This window comes from Heterocephalus glaber, unplaced genomic scaffold, assembly GCF_053883595.1.
Source record: "Heterocephalus glaber isolate CG9 unplaced genomic scaffold, H.glaber_assembly_v1.0 deba00001666, whole genome shotgun sequence".
Classification (NCBI taxonomy): domain Eukaryota; kingdom Metazoa; phylum Chordata; class Mammalia; order Rodentia; family Bathyergidae; genus Heterocephalus; species Heterocephalus glaber.
This window is the reverse complement of record NW_028258406.1, coordinates 18928956-18941458: the sequence shown is the minus strand read 5'-3', so window position 1 is coordinate 18941458 and position 12503 is coordinate 18928956. Positions and strand designations below refer to the sequence as shown.

Genomic DNA, 12503 nt, shown 5'->3' with positions numbered 1-12503 from the left:
GTCAAACTCCTGTTTCTCCTCACTGAGGACCAAGGAATTGCCCTATGGTGGTACAGACCCATGGTGTAGTGTTTATCTGTCACATCTGAAGACCCTCTAGTGTTTGATGTCAGATTTTCCTTCATTCTCTCTGCTGGACTATCTATTTATTTCTGTTTCCAAGCTGGGAATGCTGACTTGTTAGTCTTTGCTTATGCAGTTGCTAAAAGTAAAGTTTTTAAGTCATGGATCATTATCAAATTGATTTCTGCAAAAGTCTTTGCTTCCCTCACCAGCGCTCTTCGGATGCCAATGCCAGTTACTAGCTTCTCAGTCTAGATAGATGTAGTCCTGTGTGCCATGTAGCCAAACCCTACCATTTCCTGTTTAAATGATTCATGTAAGCATCAGCTTATCAGCACGTGTTAGTTACTTCATATCCAATATTCTGTGGTTTCATCATGGAAACATTGGACTCAAGATTAGAGAAAGAATGAAACATGATAAAGCCACATATTCCTAGATCATGTTTATTATTCAGGGACATAGGGAGCTAGAGTGGTATCCTGAGCTCTTGGCTACATGCAGTGATTGCAAGGTAAGATGGCATTCACATAAATGTATGGCATGATTCTTGTTCACAGAGAACCTATAATAAAGTGCTGGACACACACATGCACAGAAATGGAGAAAGTTAACCTGGTCAGTGTTTGCAATGAGGGAAATAGATAAATCATATTTGTGGATTTGGGAAATGTTTCCCACAGCTGAGAATTAAGTGGGCAGTATTCCAGGATCTACAGAAGTTGAAGGGCCAACACAAAGAAGATTCTAGGCAGAAGAAACAACTCAACATGGAATTGGGAACCCGTCTAGCATGTTTAAGGCACTGAGGGTTCATCAGCCTATTTGGTTTATTTGTTTTAGGAGAATACAGGAAATCAGCTTTGTAAAGATAAGTTGGGAGGCCAGCCCACTTCCAAGCAGTGGAATTTAGGCTAATCTTTTAGATAGGGAAATCACTGAAAGCCTCAGTGTTTCAGGAAAGGGATATTGGCAGAGGTGTTTGGAGAGGTCAGTGAGGTGCAGAAGAGACCCAGGCAGAGGAGTTGTTAGAGAACTATTGCCAAGAACTGACATGAAATTGCAAGAATCCAAACTAGGACAATGCGGGAAAAGAGAAATAAGGGATGACAGGAGAGGCAACATCACAGGTGAAAGGCAGATAATCAGAGTTGGTCTACAAGACAATTAATGTATTGTCTTGTTAACTACATCAAATTTGAGGTCTGGTGAGACAGCCAGCAAGTGAAAGTTAGAAATGGCTAGAAAGTTGCTGGAGAGACAAGGCAGTGATCAGGACTGCATTCCAAGCTGTAAACATGATCTGGGTGTCATTTGGGTGGAGGAGATAAATGATTTTCTGATGGCTTTTCTCCAGGGTGTGTGTGCTGGGTGAGACTGAAGTCAAGAGAAGGCTAGAGAAGATACTGTAAATTCTGAGAGAACTCAAGGAGAATTGAAGGAGCAGGGTGTAAATGCCAGTAGGGGCAGAAGACCAGGAGATAAAGGCTTTAATTTAAATTTTTTTTTTCTCCTGTCCTCCTACCTTCCCTTCAGCCCTTCTTACCCTCCCCATTTACAAAGGTTTTGTTTCCATTTTTTCCTTCCATTCTCTTTTTTCTCCTTTTTCCTTCTTTCCTTTCTCTCTTCCCCTCCCTGTTCCCCTTCCATTTGAATATGTTCTCCTACTTCCCTATATCTATCCTCCATTATGCTCCTTATTTCAAGGGTGTTAATATTGAAGGAAAACTTCATAAGAAGGCATAGTGGGCCCTTAGTGACAGGATGGGGTGAAGATGTACAGAGAGAGGTGTCAGTAAATCAGGAAAAGGTAGGCTGAGGAACTGATTTGATTGTAAGGCTGGCTTCCTAAGGAGGATGGCACATGCAACACTGGTTCAGGCTGACATTGATATGGAGGCATCCAAGCAAGTGGGTAGGGACAGGACCTGTGTAGTCAGAAGCTGTACTGCAAAGACCTTAGCCTCAGATGGCTTGCCCCACTGAAACAGGACCTCAGAAAGGACTAGGAGATATGCACAGGGTCATAGTCCAGACCAGCAGAAGAGCTCTAGCCAGCAGATATGTTGCAATGGTTTCTTTTATGTGTGCTGTTCTCTAGGCACTATGGTTCACAGAGATGCTTCTGGGGCTGATGAAAGGGCAGAAGGCCTCCAAACTCCCACACCTTCATTCAACCTGAACAGATCTATGTTTTGTTTTGCTCTGTTTTGTTTTCTTATTGAGTTCTGTGGTAGGATTGAATTTGAAGAAAAGATTCCACTACTAAAATAAAATTTGAAAGTTAATGATGGAAAATTTCAACTACTAGAAATAAAATGGAATATTTTATTGGGAGAGGAAAAAAAATCTTAAGACAACCTTGATACAGTTGAGTGGGCCAAAATGGTCTAGGTTCTCGTGTACAAAAAGGAAAGAATTGCTAAGCATACTCCTTGTTGTATGAAACTGTGTTTATTGAAGAGTGAAAGGGAGCAGCAGGAGCAGGCAGAAAGTCAGAATAGGCAAAAAGGGCCTTTGTAACAGGCTTCCAGTATTTATATGGCCAGAGCATCCTAGGTGCCTCCCATTGTCTTTCTTCTCTGATGTCAGCAATCTGCATGACCTCCTAAGCTTAAATCTGACTCATCGTTAGGGTGGTCTTGTGTTTAAGATTGAATGGAGAGAAGGGAGGTGGCTTACACAACTTCCCTGTTTTAAAATTAAGGAAGCATAGATAATTGTTAGGAATGGTGTAGTGTTTACAGTTGAATGAAGGGAAGGGAGTGATTCAGCTCCTTTGTTTCTAACTGTACTAACCTGAAAGTCCATCAAGAAAGGAACAATTGAATAAACAGTGCCATAGCTAATGTGTAGGCCATGCATCTGTTAAACATAACCAGCAAGAGCTACACATATAAATTGACCCAACACAGGGAGATGTTCTTGGCTTGTTACTAAGGGCCAGAAGTTAGTCTCAGGATAATGCATATGAGACACACACTTATAAAACAAACAAAAGAAAGAGAAACTTATGCATTGGGTATGTAGTGATATGAAAGATGATATAAAGAAGGCTCCACATTAGACTTTGTCTTCTTTGGGCACTTTGTATGGAGCGGGATACTTTTGTATTTTGTAAGTGGTAACCATGAGTCTGTATTTTTCCTTTATATTTCTTACTTGAAAATGACTATACATTCATCAGAAGTCGCAAAAATAGTACAGAAATTTTATGTTCCCTTCATCTGTTTTCCTCACATAACAATAATGCAATATCAAAGCTATGAAACTGGCATTTATATAATGCATAGACATTACACAGATCTCACTAGTTTTACATGCACTATTGTGTGTGTATATAGTTCTAAGCAAATGTTTCACATGCATAGATTTACTGAACCACCATCACAATAAAGATACACCATGGTTCCATCACCACAGAAATCCCTCATTTTACCCCTGCATAGTCATACCCACTCTCCCTTCCCTATTCCCTGGCAACCAGTAATCTTTTCTCCATTTCTATAATTTTGTCCTTTCAAGAATGTTATATAAATGCAATCTTATATATGCATATAATTTTTAAGAAATCTGTAACTTCTTGAAAATAAATCTTTTCTTCATGCAACATAATTTCTTTGATACTCATTCAAGTGTTTCATGCATCAGTAATTCATTCCTTTTTATTTACTACTATTTGTGTGTGGAGCTAATACTATTTATTTAATCATTTACCCATTGAAGGGCATATAAGTTGTTTCCACATGGGTTATTTTTGGCTATTACAAATAATATTGCTTTCAGCATTTGTGTACATATTTTTATGCATATGTAACTTCATTTCTTTGGGATAAATGCCGAGGAATGAGATTGTTGGGTTATAAGGTATTATGGTTTAAATCTAAAATAGTCCCCCAAAAGTCTTGTGTATTTGGAAGGTGAATGGATCATGGATGTGCTATTCTCATCAGTGGATTCATTCATTTGATGAGTTCAGTAGCCAAACGTGCTGTTAGGAGGTGGGTCCTGGCTATAAGTGGGTCACTTGGTGCATGACCTGGAAGCGTATATTTGTGCCTCAGCTCCTCCTCTCTCTCTCTCGCTCTCTCTCTCTCTCTCTGATTCCTGGCTACCATAGGTTGAACAGCTTTCCTCTGCCATGGATACCCTTCTACCACATCAATTCAGCCTTGGAACCAGCCAACTTAGGACTGAACCCACTAGAAACTATGAGCCCAGTTAACCTCTCTTACTTTAAGATGAGGGTGACAAGTATGTGTCTCAGAGACAAGAAAGTGACTGAAACATAAGGTAAGTGTAATTTAATTTTAAAAAAATCTGCTAGACTGTTTTCCAGAGTGTACTATTTTACATTCCTATCAGCAGTATAGAGTGGTCTAATTTCTAAGCATCTTTGTCAACATTTGTCATTATCATTATTTTTGTTTTGTTTTAAGAGGTACAGTGATGTTTAATTTGCATTTTCCTAATGACTAATGATGTAGAACAAATATTCATGTTCCTTTTTGCCGTTTGTTTATCCTCTGGTGAAATATCTGTTCATGTCTTTTGCCCATTTTATAATTGGATTTCTTACATTTATTATTGTTGAATTTTGTGAGATCTTTATGTATGTTACATATAAATCTTTTGTCAGAAGCATGGTTTGCAAATATTTAGTTACAGTTCAGATCCTATCTTTCCATCTTTTTTGTTGTTATTGTTAAATTCTTTTACTGGTGCATTTTAGGTATACAACACAATTACATTTCTCATTGGGAATTGTACCTTTACATAATGCATCTTGGTTCTTATTTTTTTCCCCATTCCTAACTCTCCCTTCACCCCCTCCACCTTTCCCTATTTACAAAGACTTTATTTCCATTTTTTCCATTTCTCATCATTTTTCCTTTCCCTTCTTTCCTTTCCTCTGCCCCTCCCACTACCCCTACCCCTTTGGACCTTTTCTTCCTATTTCGCATTATCAATTATTCCTTCTAATCATTGGTACATTTCAGGTATACAATATAATGACATTCATCATAGGAAATTTGCACCTTTACATAGTCTCTCTTGGTTCTTATTTTTCACCCTTGCCCAGCCCTCCCTTCAACCCCTCCAGTCCTCCCTATTTACAAAGATTTTGTTCCTATTTTTCCATTTTCTCATATTAATCCCATTCCCTTCTATCCTTTCCTCTAGCCCTCCCATTTCCTTCCCCTTTGCCCCTTTTCTTCCTATTTCACATTACCTATTATATATTTTAGTCCTTATTTACACTTTCAGTTTCTCACACCAGAGAAACTATTTGGTATTTATACATGTGTGTCCTATTTATTTCACTTAAGAGTATCGCCTCAATGTGCACCCACTAAGCTATAAATGTCTGTAATTTCTCATTTTTTATGGCTGAGTAGTACTCCATTTTATTAAAAAAACCACATTTTCTTGATCCAGTCTCCAGTTGATGGGCATTTGAGCTGTTTCCAACTTTTAGCTATCACAAACTGTGCTGCTATGAACATGGGTGCACATATATCACTGTAGTATGATTCTTTTAATTCTTTGGGGAAGATCCCCAGCAGTGGAATAGCGGGGTCAAATGGGACTTCCAGTCCTAGTTCTTTGAGGTATCTCCATACTGATTTCCACAGTGCTTGTACCAGTCTACACTCCCACCAGCAGTGGAGCAGGGTTCCTCTTTCCCCACAGCCCCACCAGCATTTGTTATTGGTTGATTTCATGTCAGCAGCCATTCTTTCTGGAGGTGGAATCTCAGTGTTGTTTTCATTTGCATCTCTCGAATGACCAGTGATGTTGAACATTTTTTCATGTATTTATTTGCTATTTCTACTTCTTTGTCTGAGAAATGTCTGTTCATTTCAGTTGCCCATTTTCAGATTGGGTCTTTAAATTTGGGAGGTCTGATCTTTTTAAGTTCTTCATAGATTCGAGATAGTAGACCTTTGTCTGAGGAAGAGCAGGTGAAGATATTTTCCCACATTGTGGGTTGTCTCTTCACACTGCTGGTGGTTTCTCTTGCTGTGCAGAAGCCTTTTAATAGGAAGAGATCCCACTTGTTGATTGTTTCTGCTAGTTCACGGGCAGCTGAGGTTTTGTTCATAAAATCTTTTCCTACACCGATGTCTTCAAGGGTTCTACCTAACCTCTGTTCCAACTGGTTCAGAGTTTCTATTTTAATATTTAGATCTTTAATCCATTTTGATTTTAGTTTAGTGCATGGTGAGAGATATAGGTCTAGTTTTAATCTTTGACAAGTTGAAGCCCAATTTTTCCAGCACCATTTACTAAGGAGGCTATCTTTCCTCCAGTGAGGGTGTTTGGCTCCTTCATCGAAGATGAGATGGCTGAGTGTGTCTGGCGTTGTTTCTGCATCTTCTAATCTGTTCCACTGGTCCTCAGGTCTGTTTCTTTGCCAGCACCATGCTGTTTTTATCAGAGTAGCTTTGTAGTAGAGTTGCAGGTTGGGGATTGTGATACCCCCTGCCATGTGTCTGTTACCTAGAATTGCTTTTGCTATTCTGGGTCTCTTCTTGTTCCAAATGAATTTTTGGATTGTTTTCTCAAGGTCCATGAAGTATGCTTCTGGGATCTCAATTGGAATTGCATTAAATCTATATAGCAGTTTTGGAAGCATGGCCATTTTCACTGTAATAATCCTTCCTACCCAGGAGCAGGGGATGCCTGTCCATTTTCTGATATCATCTTCAATCTCTCTTTTCAGAGTGCCATAGTTTTCAGAGAATAGGTCTTTGATTTCTTTCGTTAGATTGATTCCCAGGTATTTCAGTTTTTTGGATGCTATTGTGAAAGGAATTATTTGCCCTGTTTCTCTCTCAGTGAGCCTGTTGTTCGTGTAGAGGAAAGCTATTGATTTTTGTGTGTTGACCTTGTAACCAGCTACTTGACTGAATTTGGTTATTAAGTCTAGAAGACTTTTGGTGGAGTTCTTGGGGTCTTCTATATAGAGTATCATGTCATCTGCAAATAATGACAATTTGACTTCTTCACTTCCTATCTTTATTCCTTTTATTTCTTTCTCTTGGCTAATGTTTCCAGAACTATATTGAGCAAGAGTGGTGATGGTGGACATCCTTGTCTTCTTTCTGATTTTAGTGTGAAGGATTTCAGTTTTTGACCATTTAGTATGATATTGGCTCTTGGTTTTTCATAGATGGCTTTTATCAGTTTTAGGTAGAGACCATCTATTCCAATTTTTTGCAGGGTTTTTATCATAAATGCATGTTGGATTTTGTCAAATGCTTTTTCTGCATCTATGGAGATAATCATATGGTTTTTGTCCTTGGCTCTACTGATATAGTGTATTACATTGATTGATTTGCGTATATTAAACCATCCCTGCATCCCTGGGATGAATCCCACTTGATCAGGGTATATGATCTTCTTGATGATTTTCTGCATTCTGTTTGCCAGTATCTTATTAAGGATTTTTGCATCTGTGTTCATTAGTGAGATTGGCCTATAGTTCTGTTTTTCAGTTGGGTCTTTCTCTGCTTTGGGGATCAAGGTGATGCTTGCTTCCAGGAATGAATTTGGGAGTATTGGTTCCCTTTCAATTTCATTGAACAGTTTAAACAGTAGTGGCAGTAGTTCCTCTCTAAATGTCTTGTAGAATTCAGCAGTGAAGCCATCAGGGCCCAGGCTTTTCTTAGTTGATAAATTTTATTATGTTTTCAATTTCATTGGTTGATATTAGTTTGTTCAGAATTTTTAGGTCTTCTTCATTCAACTTTGGTAATTCATATGTATCTAGGAATCTGTCCATTTCTTCTGTGTTGTCCATCTTATTGGCGTATAGGTTCTGGAAGTAGGTATTGATGATCCTCTGGATTTCTGCTGGGTCTGTTGTAATTTCACCTTTTCATTCCTAATTGCATGGATTTAGGCCTTTTCTTTCTTTTTTCTTTTTTTTTTTGCCAGTTTTTTATTTATAGAAAGATAATCCCCTGGCTTTAAATAGATATGTACGTACAAATATGAACAAACTTAAAAAAATACAAACCCTTGGATAAGAAGGGGGCTTGTGAGAACTCCCTTGTCATTCTCCCTTACCCAAGGGCAGAGGGCATGAGTCCGCTTTTTAAAAGTTATTAATTTTGGCCATTCTTGCAACAATAAGCCTGTAGATGGGTGATTTACCCACAAGGTGAAAGTCGGAAAAAAATTCAGAGTTTCCACTTTCTGAACTCTATGCATCTCCAAAATTAGGGCTGCCTGCTTCCTTGTTCTGTCTTTCAACTAGTTTATCAGGGTAATGGAGACTCCCTCCTAAAATGGACCCAGAAATAAGATAAACTCATAGTTTAAAAGGGCGAGGGACTATCTGCTCTAAAGGCAAATGACAAGACAAAGGCATACCAACCCCAGAGATATACTCCCCACCCCTCAAAGGGATATAATGTCCAGCCCAGGTCCAGGCCCTAGGTTCTTTGCTCTAGTCATCCCTATTTCTTTGGTATTGTCAGAAGACAAGATTCAGTTCCTGGGTGCTGGGAGAGGGACAGTGGTTTAGCGGCTTCCTAAAGTACTAGTGAACAATGTAAGCTTAAAATTTTCCCTTTTTAAAATCTTTAAAAATAAACAAATCAAACTCCATTCTGTGCTGTACACAGCCCTTTTGACTCCCTGACAATGATTTGAGGAGAGCAGAGAAGGGGAGTCAATGTCGGAAGGGCCTCCTCACTTTCTTCCGCCTCTTTGGTTTGGCTTCTCCCTTGGGTATTGTGCTGTTGGGCTTGGAGGCTGCGGTGGCCCCAGAGCCAGGCTGAGGAGCTCCAAAGAAGTTCCCCCTTGGACATCTGGCCTGGGAGTACTTGAAAGACTCAGCTCAAGAAATCCTGAAGGTCAGCAGGAGGGGCATCTGAGGGGGCTCTCTGCCGACCACTGGTGCCTGGGATCTGAGAGCCAAATGAGATGTGATAGAGAACTCTGTGGGTATCTGGAAAGATTCCCACATGTTGACATCTAGCCCACTCTGTGATGTCATAGACTTTTCCATCCATCAGTGCAAAGTAAGTGATCTTGAGCCCCAACATGCTTGACTCTGCCCAAAAGTCTCCTTCCTCAGCAGGATGCAGCCTATTACACTCAGCACAGTATCTGGCACTCTTAGGTTTCCAGTCCATTTCAAACTTCCTATGCTTTCCTTGGCATCAACTACACATCATAGTATTCATTGCTTCCTTGAGGTCATCTTGCAGCTTGGACAGAAACTCATTCACTGACCGGCTCAGCTCATTCTCTGCCATTTGTTTCATCTCATATTCTTTCCACCTTTCAGGGTTGCTGACAATGTCCCAAGCTGCCCTTAAAACCTTGAAGGCCTCCTCAGCCCGGGGATGATGATTTTTATCAGGATGAACCATCACTGCCAGCTGCCTATAGGCCTTCTTTATTTCAGTATCTGATGCTGTGGCTTCAACCCCCACCACATGGAAAGGGTTTATCTCATCCTCAGGAACCCCAGCCATGGTCAAGAGTCGAGCCACTTCCTCTTCAGGCTAGCAGTACCGCCCACTAGCTACAGGTGCATTCCCTTGGTTATTGGTCCTCTGCTTGAACCAGGGAAACTCCAGCCAACCCCGCTGAACCATGCTTACCAGCTGCTGCCATTGCCTAATATCTCTCAGTAGGGTGAAGCAACGCTGCAAGGTGGGAGAATCCAGCCATGAAAACAGCCTGATGGCCTTATCCCTCCAGCCTAACCAGTCACCCAGGCCCACCAGAAACTGCCAGCCCAACTGGAGACAGCCCAAAAGGAGGGCCAGACCCAGGAGCAGCAAAGCACCCATTCGCCTAAGAAAACGGGTGAACAGCCCTGCCCCATAGTAAACCCTTGGTTTAGAAATTGGAATACTACCTGGGCCCAGCCCCCCAGCCGTCCTGCCCAGGCTCCCACCCAAACTTGACAAAGTTCCAAATCACTGGCTTTCAGCTGCCTGCATGCATAGATGAGATGGCCACAAGTTTCCACATACTCTCCCACTAACACCAGCAGTTCAATCAACCACCAGAAGCCTGCCTGTCCAAGCTGACATAGTTCTTCTGCTCCCCACAACCCCAGGCCTCTGCGCTTATCTGTCTGACTTCGTTTCCGGCCCAGCCGATGTCGGCCAGGGTCCCTGGGATCTCAGCATCCACTCCCCCAATTATCCTTCTTGGTCAGAAAGCGGTGCCGCTGTCTCCAGGATGGTGGTTGTTCCCCACTGGACACCCGTGAAAATTCACTTGGAAATTTAAGAGGTTCCTCATCATCATATTCCTCTTCCAATTCCTCATCTTCCCCCAAGCTTGGAGATGTACAATGGTCGCAAAAATCTCTAGAAGAGCCATCTCCCTCAGAGTAAGGCCCTCGTGGGATTCCAGGGGTTCCCTGGCAGTTACAAGCAGATGGAATGGAAAGGAAAGAATGGTTCCCATCCTCATGGTACCCAGCCTCACTCTTTGAGAGTGCCTGGTCCACTCCTGACTCTTCTGAAGATACCTCACTCTGATCAGGGTCCTCTCCTTCCCTAGGTGGTCCCGGACCCCTTGGGGAGCCATGGCTTGGATCCGACCAGTGGGCAGGATTTGGGGGCTGTGTGTACTTAGGACCAGAGTGTTCTGTGAAACAGCAGATACCATTAGGAGCAGTCCCTGTTGAGTCCCTGAGTCCTGAGAATGCAAATATTTCAGGATCCGCAGTGGGTCCTAAAGTCCTGAGGGAGGTACCACCGCTGTGGTGGGCTCCACAGAACCCTCTTTCTCCTGGGTGCCTCTGGGCCATGACCCGGGGACTTCCGCAGGGTTTTAGGTCACAGCCATCATGGTACATTCTGGTGCCTAAGAGCGGCAGTAACTCCTCCCCCTCAAGCAGCGGGGCCTTGGGGCCAGGGGGAGCTACGAGAGCAGCTCCCCCAGCTCCGCCTCCCACTCACGCTCTGATTCCTCCACTTTCCTTTTTCTGATAAGGTTGGCTAAGGGTTTGTCAATTTTGTTGATTCTTTCAAAGAATCAACTCTTGGCTTCATTGATTTTTTGTATCGTTCTCTTAGTCTCCATTGTATTGATTTCTCCTCTCATCTTTATAATTTCCTCCCTTGTATGAGCTCTGGGGTGTTCCTGCTCTTCTTTTTCTAGAAGCTTGAGGTGCAGCATCAGGTTGTTTAATTGGGCTCATTCTGCTTTCCTGATATGTGTATTCACTGCTGTGAATTTCCCTCGTAAGACTGCTTTCATTGTGTCCCATAGATTCCAATATGTTGTATTGTCATTGTCATTTAATTGAAGGAACTGTCTGATTTCTTCTTTAATTTCCTCTGTGACCCATTGGTTATTCAGAAGTGTGTTGTTCAATTTCCACATGTTTATGAAATGTTTTGAGTTTCTTTTGCTATGGATCTCCAATTTCATCACACTATGGTCTGATAATATACAGGGGATCACTTCAATTCCTTTGCACTTACTTAAACATGTTCTATGTGTGAGTATGTGGTCTATTTTTGAGAATGACCCATGTGCAGCTGAGAAGAATGTGTATTCTGATTTTGTGGGGTGGAAGACTCTGTAAAGATCTGTTAAGTTCATTTGTTCAAGAGTTTGATTGAGTTCTAGTATTTCATTACTTATTTTTTGTTAGCTGATCTATCTATTTGTGACCGTGGGGTGTTGAGGTCCCCCACTACATTTGTATTAGTGCATATATGACTTTTCATGTCCGTTAGTATTTGTTTTATATAGTTGGGTGCACCAGTGTTTGGTGCATAGATATTTATGATTGTCATCTCTTCCTCTTGGATTCTTCCCTTTACAAGAATGTAGTGTCCTTCTTCATCTCTCTTAATCAGTGTTGGTTTGAAATCTACTTGATCTGCAAAGAGGATAGCTACTCCTGCTTTTTTTCGATTTCCTGTTGCATGGAGTATTGTTTTCCACCCTTTAACTTTCAGTCTATGAGTTCCCTTTTGAATTAAGTGTGTTTCTTGTATGCAGCATATTGTTGGATTTTGCTTCTTGACCCATTCTGCCAATCTATTTCTTTTGATTGGTGAATTGAGACCATTAACGTTGATGGTTATAACTGAAACGTATTGACTTGTCATTGCCATGACTTTTTCTTTTTGTTGGGTTCTTTCCCTTTACATTTAATTTCTTGTCATGCCAGATGGGTTCTTTCTGCTTTGCTTCCTGGGGTTGTGATCCTCAATGTCTGTTCCTTGGATATTGTGTAAAATTCCTTGGAGTGCTGGTTTGGTATTCATAAAGTTCCTAAGGTGCTCTTTGTCATGAAAGTATCTTATTTCTCCATCACTTTTGAAAGGTAGTTTTGCAGGGTACATCAATCTGGGTTGAAGGTTGTTTTCTTTTAGGGCTTGGAATATGTCACTCCAAGCTCTTCTTGCCTTGATGGTTTGTGTTGACAAGTCTGCTGTGATTCT

At 41.2% G+C, this 12503-nt stretch overlaps 1 protein-coding gene and 1 pseudogene across 1 annotated transcript in view; both read right to left on the bottom strand.

Moving 5' to 3' along the window:
• Positions 1-12503, bottom strand: part of LOC147822277 (uncharacterized) — a 246524-nt gene that overhangs the window by 19364 nt on the left and 214657 nt on the right. The gene's annotated exons all lie outside the window — the stretch shown is intronic.
• LOC101698335 (dnaJ homolog subfamily C member 14 pseudogene) lies at positions 8301-10852 on the bottom strand (annotated as a pseudogene).